Source organism: Dromaius novaehollandiae, chromosome 13, assembly GCF_036370855.1.
Source record: "Dromaius novaehollandiae isolate bDroNov1 chromosome 13, bDroNov1.hap1, whole genome shotgun sequence".
NCBI lineage: Eukaryota > Metazoa > Chordata > Aves > Casuariiformes > Dromaiidae > Dromaius > Dromaius novaehollandiae.
The window spans coordinates 19,922,053-19,934,085 of NC_088110.1; the positions used below are offsets into that span (position 1 = coordinate 19,922,053).

Below are 12,033 nucleotides of genomic sequence, written 5' to 3' on the forward strand. Positions count from 1 at the left end.
CTCAGTAATAGTCCTGATAAGTGTATGTAACCTATAGATTTAGATACTATAGGACTTTTGTAATTGGACCTGCACATTGCATTCTTTTTGTCCTTAATGCATGCAAGTGTGTAGGAGGTTACAGGTTTGAAAATACTGAGTGCCTACAAATGTTTGGGGGTGTCAGGCAGCATCTGCAGCTGGTTTGCTTAGTAGTTGCTTGCACTCCATGCTAAACTTCTCCAAGCATCTTAGGAAGACAAACTGACAGAACTGAGGTTTTATAAAATATGCAGAACAGTTCATTGTAAGGCAAATATACTTTAAAACTATGTAAAGAAGCAGTTTGAAACAGTAGGAAAACCTCAAGAGACTGAGAAATTGCTAATTAACAAAGCTTTGAAACTGTATCCCACTTTGAGTCTGGCCTACCTTGGTAGTGACTTTTGGCACATGAAAATTTTCAGTTGTTATCATGAGTTTTATTTGGGAGTCTTTTTCCAATTTTCAATATTGAGATTACAGAGATGCCACCCGAAGTGGTGTCTTTCACTGACCATCTCAGCAGGCTGGTGACTAGCCTGGTGAATGTTTCTCCTGGGCAGGTCTGAGAAATTTTACTGGGGACACTGAGGGAAGATGACAGTGCTTCGGCAGGTGTTTCTCCCCTTAGCTGTCTGTCTGACTCCTTTTTGAGTGTTATTTTTCTGAATTCAAATTAATAAAACCTTAAACATCCTATAGAATTTCTCTTGAAACAACCTTGAAGGCTAGCTGTTGGGGGAGAATAACTTATTATGTGCTCTGGGGTCTATTTTGGGCTGATGTCTTAAGAGTTCTGGCTATATTTTTGTTAATGGAAGAATTATAAATCCAATTCTACACTAAACTTAATCTTAGCCAAAAAGCTGAGAAGTGATTCAATATAGTGAATAGTTCAGCTCCCTTAACTTGGTGTCATTAAATGATGAACTGCTCTCAATAAATTCACATGACCTTACTTTAAAAGCACACTTGTTAATGGAGGTGATCCTGGTGGGTGACGTGCATTGAAAACTGTATAATTTGAAACAACTCATGGGAAAAAAGAGGCAAGCAGGATTTATATTATGGCCAGAAGGCTCTATTTGGTAGCATACTCTCTACAAAAGAAATAATTATGCAAAAACACATGCCAAGAACAACATGGTTTAGGAATTTGATTCATTACCCGAGTATAATGACCAAAGTTTGAGTCCAACATGCAACCAAGAGACCATTTAAAACAATTATGTGTTTTAAATGGAGAGACATAAATGGCAGCAAAAGTGTAACTTTTCTTGTAGTTTACCCCGGCCAAAGGCCTTTTCACCTTTCTGCATGGCATAAATGAAGTATCATGGATGTTACACAAGGCTCAACCAATGGCTACCAATCTTTAAAAGCCCCTTCCAAAACCTCAGACTTTTATCAGCCAGTTTAGTGTCTTTGTTAAAACAGGATTTGAATCTGCCCAGTGAAAGCGAAAGGACAGAGTGCTAAGTGTTACATGGTACAACTCTCCTGCTGTTGCTGGCCTCTTCCATAGGGCAGATGACTGAGGACCTTAGCAGCAGGCTGTATTTGTACGTATTGAGAGTGGGAAGGGAAGAAGTAATCAACTCCATAAGCTTGTTTTTTTGTTTTGAAGGAGCTCGTTGCAGTTTTCACTGATAATGCTGAACAGTGTACAGTCGTCTGACTCTGGGTTTTGTTGGGGTTTTGTTTTGTTTTTTTTCTCCTTCATGGCTTTTAAGACTGGCCTTAAAAATAAGCCTCAAGTGGCTGCCCTTTTTGTGGCTGGATCATTATTTGTAGAAATGAGCAGTACTGCAGAGTTACCATGGTAGCCATGCAGATGAGATTTCTAGAGCACAAGTTGCAATGACAGAGAGACAGCATTTTTTTGTTTGTTTTTTTAAATAAAAACCTCTTTTTTGAAAATGACATTTTTGTTTACAGAAATGATCTATATATGTAATGTATTTGTGTATGTGCTGTACACTGGGTGATCTCTTTTGACAGACAGTTAAAAATCTGCTAACTTGTCTGTGAGATAGTTTTTGGACTGTTGGGAAGATCTCAAAACTGGAATTCTTTCATAATCCCTCAGCCTCCCACAAGCTGATTTTGCTAAGGGTTTGGCTTTCTCTAATGTATGTTTTTCAGATTTGGCAGCACAGTTGTGATTTTGTTGTTCAACTAATGCAACGATAGATTAATATGAGGCAGACCTGCATGCTAGAAGTGTCTTCTCTAGTTGTGTCTGAAGCCCTTGAGTTTTCCGTATGGTTTTGAGATAGGATTACTTGTCTTCAGAGCAGTACTGTAAATGAGAATGTTTCATCATTTTATATTTTTATTACTTATATCGTGGTGTGTCTGTGGGCCCCAATCCGGGAGTAGTTCTCTTGTGCACTGCTGGCTGTACAAATGCAGGACACAAGGACATGTCTCCTCTCCGAGACTTGGTAATCAGAGTAACAAATGATAGCTTGGTCAGTTTAGGCAAGGCGTCATAGGGAGTTTTTTTCCTAATCCTCTGTAACAGCAATCAGTATGATATAATAGCATCGCTATATTTTCACTGTTACTGTTATCTTGGTTCTCCTGGTTCTCCTCCATGTTACGCTTTGTGACCCCTTCAAATATAGCTTTTCTTGCAGCTGCTCAGATTAGTTTCTAGGCTTTTAGTCTGGTTGCTTGCGATTTGTTTCAGGTGTTATGGTAAGATATGAAAAAGACATGAAGATGTTAGCGTTGTCGGAAAAATACGCCTGCTCTTTTCTTCCCTTTGTCTTGGAACAGCAGTAGACCTTGGGTGGGTGTCTTCCCATTTTTAGGTGAGGTATTGTGGTAATTACAGTGTTTAGGTATATCCTAGATGAAAATGTATTACCCAATATAGAGCAGTTTAGGAAACAATGTGATGCTGACATTGCATTTTTCCACTTCTGTTTTGAGGTTGATTGTTTTCTTATAGAAAAATAAGTGTCCTTGGATGAGGATGTTTCTGCTACATAAATAACCAAGAATTTTAACTTCTCAGATAGTTCTCTGATCAAAACACAAGATAGTCCTGATTGTTCTTATTTTACTGGAAAAGCCACACCATCTTACACAACTCAAAGATACAGTGATAGTTAGCAAACCAGCCTTTGGAATGAAGACAACAGAGAACAATTTTTTTGAATGAGGAATAAACTCGAGACTGCTAAATCCTTTTCAGGCGTACCATATTCCGATGTAGCATAGGTTACTAAACAGGTTTTATGTGACATCCTAGAACACGATCCATAGAAACTGACCTGCACAGTTACTTGACAGGTGATTAAAAAACAATCCTCCCTCCTCCCCAAACAACTGGCAGTCTCAGATTTGTCCCTCTGCTATCTAAATCCTAAATTCTTGGAGCTGGCACTTGCTGACCAGTGTGGTCTCTTCTTAAATTGATCTTTTGTACAAACAGCGCTCATCTGAAAACGTCCTGCTTTGATGGCTGCTATTAACTCTAGGTCATACATCCTCAGGTGCTGAGGAGTCTGCAACGGAGACGCATGTTCACTGTTTCCTGTTTGATTTAATTTTAGATGAACCAGCAATGGGATATGATTTCAATGAAAAACAATGTTGGAGGACTAAAGAAAGAAGTGTTGAGACATATGAAGAAAATAATTTTGTATAAAATCCTTAATGTATAAGAAGAATTAATCATGGTTTCTCAGAAATAGATAGTGATTCTTTCCATCTAATAAATCAATTTTAGGTTAATCCATTATTTACTAATTCTGCTTGAATGTGAAGCTTCTGAATGGGCCTGCAATTGATCTTTCCACATACAAAAGTCTCTATGTATGCAAAGCATATTGGCATAATAGAGAAACTTGTTCTCTGTAGACATAACTAAAGTTCAGATGTTAGAATAAGTTTCTGTTTAACTGAGTGATAGACTAGGAATTTTTGGTTTGCCGCTGACCCTGTGAATAGTCTTGGATAAGGTATTTTTCTGCCTCAGTTTCTTCCTGTATAAAACAATATTAATCTTTAACTCTTTGCACAATGGAGTTATGAAAGCTAATCAGTTAATGTTCTCACGGTGCCTTTTTGGGCCTGACATCATTGCAGTAGTCACTGAAATGAGTACACTCATGTTGTGATACTCAAACGGAGTAAGCGAGTGATTGCGTTGTGAAACACCAGGAGCTGTGGAAAGGAATTGGCTGAACAGATAGGTTGGCTCGGCAGGAAGTGGTTGATGAGTTACTAGCATTACTGAGCTAAGAAGAAACTTGAGATACAGCTTGAATTTACAAGTGTGATAGAAGTCTTTACAGGTAGAATTTTAGTGTTATTTCTATTTACTTTACAGAACTTTGCTTGTTCCTGTGTTTAAAAACAGAGTCCTAACCTGAAATGCAATAATGTAGTCAGCTATTCCTAAGTTAATTTCAAGGAGGAAAGAGCAATTTTTTTTTTTTAAAGCAGCAATTAATAATCGTTTCTATTATGAACAGCTTCTCTCAGTCAAAATTGATATATTCATTTGAAACCTACTGCTGCAAATGAACAGCTCCCTGCTTGGAGCAGAAATATGAAAGAAAAATGTTCATTATTCATTTCCTGTCTAAGCTTTTTCAATAGCTGTGGCCTCTTCCTTTGACTGTATGGTATACAACTTCCCAATCATGCTGGGTGTTGTAAATCTGGCATTGAAGGTGATTTTCCTCCTAAAGATAAAGACCTTACAACTGAAGTATGATAAAAGTCTGGTCGGATCTGCAAAGTTACTCTTTGGACCTCGATTTTTATTGTCTACTTGTGATTCTTTAATTGAACTGGAGACTTTTCTTAGTGGGACTGGGCTATATACTTTTTCTTTCTCTCCAGAAATGCCACAAGTTGCTGGAGGCAGGAAGATTATTCTGGGGAATATCCCTGGGTTGCCTTGTTCTTACACACCTCACTTGAGATCCACTGTTGGATGGCTCTGGAGACGGGAGGCTGGCTCCATGGATATTTGAGCTCATCAGTGGGGCTTTTTTATATTCCCTCTCAACTGGTGACTAAGGGGGACCAATTCCAGCAATGGGTGCTGAGCAAGAAGTCATCTAAAAGAGTATAGCTTGCTCAGGGTAGTCTTCTGGATTGAGAGAGACTGGGTTTAGAGCCTCTGTTCAGAGGACATTACATGGAAAACTTACTGCAGAATAAGCTGGGGTATGAAAGTACAGTTAATCAGCTCCTCCTGCATTATCTCATTTGGTCACTAATGAGGCTGTTGTAAAAAGCAGGATATTGGACAGAGCAAGGCTTGAACCTCAATCTCCTTGTTTGCACCTGAAAGCTCTAGTTACAGAGCTGTCTAGGGCTTGCTCTCTTTTTTCTTCTTTTTCCTTTTTCCCTGTCTGAGAAAGGGAAACCTAAATTGCACGTTTGCCGAATTAAAATTTCTCAGGTGAACCAGAATTCTCTTGGGAGATGAGAAGAAGAAACCAAAAGAATATCCTTCGATGAGTGCTGCAGTTGTAGAGGAAGGAGAAAGGAGAATTAAAGCGAGGTACTGGCTCATAACTCAGAATTCAGTTTTAACTTGGAGATTGTTTTGCTAGTAAAACACTCGCCAAACTTTGGATCCAGATGGAGTCCTGACAGTAATTACTTATACGTATGGTACAATCATTGCTACTATTCACACAGCTATTCTTGAAGAGAGTAGGGTGTTTTTGTATTAGATATCTATTACTGCTCCCTCTGTTTTCTAGGCATAGCATAGCATAGCATTATTTTGTGGGAGTACTGAGCTCTGCTGGCGTTGATATTGCATGTCTGGCTTTTAGCACATCTGAGGATCCAGCAAAGTTGATGGATAACTTTTATTTATTTCTGTTCCTTCTTACCCTTTCTCACCATAACTACCTGGAAGATGTTAAGCATCTAGCGTGTAGATGAATGAATCGATTTCACAGGTGGAATATTAGTATGTTTTAGAATTTGACCTACACACATCACAGCTGATGTAGTTTTTATTCTGTCTAGGAATACCTTTTCTGCACATGGGAACCATTTGATTAGAGGCGTCTGAACTTTTGCCGTGTTTTGGCCAGGCAGCAAATGCGTGGATCGGTGCTGCGTGTGCCACGTGGCGAGGCCACGCACCCAGAAGTTAGCTGTTGCAGAATCGTATTGCCTCAGTCCCTGTGTGAGGCTGTCCCCAAGTACCCGTGCCATCTCAAAATTCAAACTAAACGTCCGATAACCCTGGTTCTGCAGCAACTATCAATATTCTTGTTGGCGGACTTAGATCAGAGGCCAAAGGACAAACTGGCAGTGGAGGGTTCCAATGTGCACTGCTCCTTGGAGGCCAGACTCAGTCCAGAAGCGACTGAAGGACCCGAGCTGTACGGCCGTGTGTGTCGGGTGTGTTTGTGCTGAAGCAGACTGGTGATATCGCCCTGACACCTTCCACCTGCCTGTACCTTTGCCCAAGCTCACCTTTGAAACCAAGTCACTAGTCTGAATTCTGCTATGACAACTGTGTCCACAGTGATTGGTTAATGGCCTCTGTCTTACTTTTTCAAAGTGTGGCACAACTCAAACATAACAAAGTTCAAAGTAGTTCAGTTGCTGAAGAGGCCAGAGGAAGAGCCTGGGTGGCAGCATTTTAGATGCCCTCCCAGACTAAGTGTTATCAGTGGAGCTTGTGCCATGGAGAGGGCACCAATATATTGCTTTTGACTGTATGGATGAACAGTTGATGAACAGTTCATGTTGATGAACAAGTTGATGAACAGCAGATGAACAGGGCCTAGGGTCGATAAAGAGCTGGGACCACACATGTCTCAAAGGGGGGGAAGTAGCAGTGCAAGCCAAAGAAAGTGAGTGGAAAATAGTAGTGAGAAGAAGAAATGTTCCAGAAACCAGAGGCAAGATGAGAGAGCTCATCATTCCTTTCCTCCCCCTTCCCTGCACCCACAGCAGAAAAAATAAAATGGAGCGTTTTATACAAACTTTGGCCAAAATAATTGCATGAAAAGACAGTTAAAAAGCTGACAGTAATTTTAATGTATTTAATTAAATGCTGTGCTGAATAATGTGCTGAAATTGAGCAATTTTGAGCAGAAACACAGAAAACCAGAATCATAGACAGGTAAAAAAAATGGTTGTGTTGTTAGGTATTCGGTTGATGCCAGAACCTGGCAGTCTGTCCGCTGTGCTTACAATGGAAATTGGTTGCAGAAGTCTCTTTAGTTTCACTGAACATCCTGATACGTAAAGATTTATGAGGATGTGGCTATCAGACTGCTGCACTTTGTGCCGTTACTGTGTTCTGCTTGTTGTTCTCTCCCTCCTGGTACCTCATCTTGCTTGTGGACTACAAGTTCCTTGGCTGCTTTGAACCTGAAACATTATATTCCAGCTGATTTTATAGCTGGGGCCAAAACGTACAAAACTCTGCATCCCATTGCCAGTTTATCTTAATCATTGTAAACAGTAAAATGTGGCTGTCCTCTGACAGACCCCTTATACTTTTTACCAAAGTTTATGCATGTAAGAACTGCTACTGAAGTCAGTAGGAATAACCATCTGCATGCGTTAGGGCCTTTTAAATAACTTGGTTCTCCATTTATTTGGGTTGATTTGCTCAGATTTTGTATAATGATTCAGTGTTGTTTTTTTTTTCTTCAACACGATCACTGGAAAGTTTTGTTCTTTGTTTTCTTTACACTGTAGGTTTGTAATCCATATGAGTTTTCTAATATTTGGGCCTCATTGTGGAGAAAATTTTCTTCTATTACTATGTATTTAATTTTTCATTGTTGTGTATAAAAGTGCAAAAATGATAATTGCAGGAGCAATTGATCTTATAGCTTAGATTTAAAATAACAAATCTTATCTCTTTTTTTTCTTTGTAACCCATCTTTCTATTGGAAAGATGCTTCAAAGGAAAATATCAGTATCTGATTTATGCAGTGGAGAGGATACTTGTCTTAAATCTGAGCACTAACAAAAGAATTTATAAAGAGTTACGTGCCAACAGAAATTGAAGCAGTGGTTTGCTGCAGCCGTGGTATTTGTAGCTAATTAAATTGTGGACACTAAAAGGGGAGTAGCTTAGCTTGACTTCTTGGCATGTAAAAATTTTTATCCTAACTAGTAATTTTGAAGACTTGCTTGCAAACAGTAGTTGAATGGATGCACTCACAAAATTGTGTGGGTAGTAACGTCAGAAAAATTTACCAGGTCAGGTTACTCACAAGTCTAAATCTTCTGCCTCAGAAATGTAAGGAGGATGGGAATGAGAACTGAAGTGATCTATGGACCTTGTAAGAACGCCAGTTAGTAGAAACTGAAGGAGATACTAACTTGATTTTTTTTCTTTTTTTCTTTTTTCTTTTTCTTTTTTGCTAGCAGAAAGGTAATGGTAGAAAATGGAGTGATTGGATGTATTTTTAATAGTTCTTTAAATCTTGACCAGTACATTATATTCAATGAAAGGTACATTTGAAATGATTTGGCTTGCCATTAAGTTCTATAAATTTGAGTAAGTGCACTAGCAGTTAGCTAACACGAATTAAATAGATAATACAGGGGTATAGGATAGTAAAAGCATTGCCAAGAGGAAAAATCGAAGGAAAAAGGAAAAATTGGAAGTAAATGTCTTTAAAGGTAGCAGGAGCTATTTTCTTCTAACCTTTTTTCCTTTTCCCCAGTATTTGAAAACATCTTGCCTCAAAGGTAATTTGTTTTGTGCTCATCCAACATTAATGGTATTCGTTTTTAATTAATTTAACAGTAGCATTGTCCATCTGTCAGTGCAAACTTAATCTGTTAAACAGATAAAATCAACATGTCTACAAGTTCATTGCAGGTCAGCAGGCAGCAGTTGTTTATATGCATTCGCGGGTCTCTATTAAATAATGCAAAGACTTTTATATGCATACACAAGTGGAGAGTCTTTGAAACCAAATGTGCCTCAATATGCTAATAGGGAATGGCAGATAAAGTGACCTAGGTAATGGTTTGAGTGTCCTTACAGCTGGTTAATCTCCTTCACCAAATTTGAAGTTCACCTCTTAAACAAGTGTCCCTTCGCAGATGGTAATGAAGAATGCTGCAGAATGTTCAGTGTTTCTCAAATTTGGCCTCTAGTTTAGCATCTTTATTTAGAATACCTGCCTCTTCCACATCCCCGCCCCCCCAAAAAAAAAGAAAGAAAAAAAAAAAAGAAAAAAAAGAAAATGTGCATTATGAAAGACATTTTGAATGGAAACAATTGCTGGATGTGCTTTTCATTTGCACTTTTTCCAAGATGGCTGAAAAGAATAGAGAAGCATATATGTACATCTGTGAGAACACACAGCTTTTTATGAAAATGTAATTTGTGCTACCAAAGATTGAGAGCTGCTGTCTGTTAACATAGTTTGAAGCAAGATAAGTGTTTCAAAACTATTCCAGCTTCCTGCTTGGATGCTAAACTATACTAACATTGTTTGTATTTTTGGTTTGGGCAGAGATAAGTATCAGCAGCATAAGAACAGTTTCCTTTGCTACACTTGAAACAATGTCTAAATGATCTGTACGAAATACCAGATAATACATCTGTTTTGTACACAGGTAGCACAGTGGAAGCCAGAGCAGAGCTGTCTTTGAAAAGTGGGCAGGCAATGAGCTCAGATTTCTCTGTGGAATTTTTACTTTCACAATAACTGGCTCCAACAGCAGTTTAAATGGGCTCTGGTACCTTTGCGTCATGCTGTTTGAGGTTTGAACTGTGTTGACTAACCCAGGGATACTTGGATAGAGAGTTTACTTGTCTTTATCGTTTGAGCAGCACAGGTCCTGTGGTCTCAGCTGTTGTTGGGCTTGGAAAGGATAAAGCACAGAAATAGGTCGTGCCGCTTAAAATTCTTTCACAGCCAGGCCTGACCATAGAGGAAAACAACTGCTTTTCCACGTGGGTCCCACAGCCTCCTCACGGAGATCGTTGTGTATGGCCTTTATGCTCTGTTTCAGCCTTGGTTCACTTCTCATCGTTTACCTAAGTAAAGCTTATTATAGTAATACGAGAAGTAATACGCTGCCGGTGCTGGATGGTATGGAATACCCTGCTGTTCACTACGGTCTGCGCTTCTGCACGTACCTGAGCGTGGAGCATTTGCCTTTCTTCCTGATTTGTAAATCGGGATCCTCTATAGAGACAAAATAGAAGGGAAACGGAATTCAGGTAGAATTGGGGAGCTTTTAGGCATTTTGGTTAGTGTGACTGTGAAGCCGAAACTACTGTTGACCTCGTTGCATCTTCTTCTTCAGTTGGGGTGAGTGGTCAAAACTGTAGTTAACTTTCAGGCAGCTTTCAGTGGAAGCTGTGGAATATGAAGCTGTGTGCAATAAACATTGTCCAAAGTGCTTGTTTTCATTTATGTCTTTCCAGAGTTGCTAAGCAATTGCAGGAAACCAGTGCAGGCACCTAAAGTGGGTGGCTGTGTTTCCAGAAGTGTCTGTAACGCTGTCACTGCCGTTGTTGCCATTGGAAGTTGGTGGCTGCTCAGCAATTTCCAACATCGGGTTCTATATCTATATAGAAATCCAGTGTATATATGCATTTAGCTATTTATTCTTTCCTGAATCTGTGCTCAAGATAAAACAATCCTGGTCATTCTTGAAGCAGTGCAAGGATGGATGCTGCAAGTCACAGCTCCTGAACTCTTTCTTGGCTAACCAGCCTAGCATGTCTTGTGAAGCCAAATCAAATGCTTGAAAATGAAGTGCTTTGTAAAAGAATATTAGGTTATGAACAGATATCTTCTTTGGTTTAAAAGCATGTGGAGAAATGAGATCGAGCCTAAAAATTAAGAAGAATTAAGTTTTGGAAGAGGAATGTGTGAGCCTAGGGATCTCCTTGCCTCAAGAGGAGGGTACTGTAATAGGAGCAAGTTGTTTCGCAGCCAGTGAAAAAAGCCATAGTTCCACTGACAAAAGCTGTCAGCTGAAAAGTTGTCTCTGTATAATTGCAGGCTTAAGCACTTCAGGCCTCCTGACCGGTCATTCCTGCCCCCACGCTCTGCTTTGCTTGGGTGGTCCAGCTGTTTACAGGCAGTGTGGTGAGCAAGATCAAGAAATTCATCAGAGCTGAAAAAAAAGGAAGAGGGATTATTTTTAGCCTGGATCAGTTCCCTGATCCCGTTTACCTTCCAGGCCCACAAATGATTGAAGTAAGCCAGTGAAGGGGGCAATGGTGAAGCAGAAACGGGATGCAGGAGGAGGGAATGGGTTAGACCACCACTCTGCCTGAGAGAAATAATCCGTTTTCACTGATAGTGGGTTAAATAGAGTACTTCAGGGTTGGATTCTCAGGTTTATTTTATGCTGTGTTGGCTCATGTAATCTAGAGAAGTGGCTGTATCACCTTCATTTTCCAAGCACCAAATTCCCTTTAAAACTAAAACCTATTAAAGCTCTTAAGCCTTGCAGCGGGGTTAGGGCTTTGGTTACCTAGCATTCATACAGTTCTGACTGTGTTAGGACAGGTTCAACCTCATGAACTTCAGTATAGGTGTATGTTCTGGCCACACTGTTCCTGTAAAGATTATAGATTAACTAGAGTTCTGTGATAACTACAGTTTTATTATCAGGAATTTTTAGAACTAAAACTTTGCTTGAGATCTCCCTTTAAAAAAACCAAAAACCAGAAAACAAGTCTAAGCAGGAATGACTGAGAACAGACGTGGGGGGCCTCTCCTCCTTGGTCTGTCACTTCTTCAGCCATTTGCCATTGGGAAGCAAGTAGCAGTGAAGCACATGGAGCCAGTAAGCCACCCACTAGCATGCTGCAGAAAGGCATGACACTTCTGTTGCATGCTGAAACCCTAGGCAGGTTAAAATGCACCTCTCCTCCCAGTGCCGTATCACTAGGAAATTGTGTGGTGCAGTCTTGGTGTGTACGTATGTGAGCGAGAGATTTTTTTCTTTCTCATGTAATATACTAATTTTGAAGCAATGCTGCAATTATAGAGGATTAACTTGTTGATGTCATAT

The 12,033-nt window shown here is 39.6% G+C and overlaps 1 protein-coding gene across 3 annotated transcripts in view; it reads left to right on the top strand.

Annotated features, from left to right (window-relative positions):
- The window catches only part of CMIP (c-Maf inducing protein), a 140,798-nt gene that overhangs the window by 33,320 nt on the left and 95,445 nt on the right, over positions 1-12,033 (top strand). Inside the window, exon 1 of one of the 3 annotated variants that reach the window (XM_026092582.2) lies at positions 10,246-10,313. The exons of the other annotated variants lie outside the window; for them this stretch is intronic. The gene's annotated coding sequence lies outside the window, so the exon portion shown is untranslated. Of the gene's footprint in view, positions 1-10,245; positions 10,314-12,033 lie in introns of those variants that run through there. 3 annotated transcript variants of the gene reach the window in all.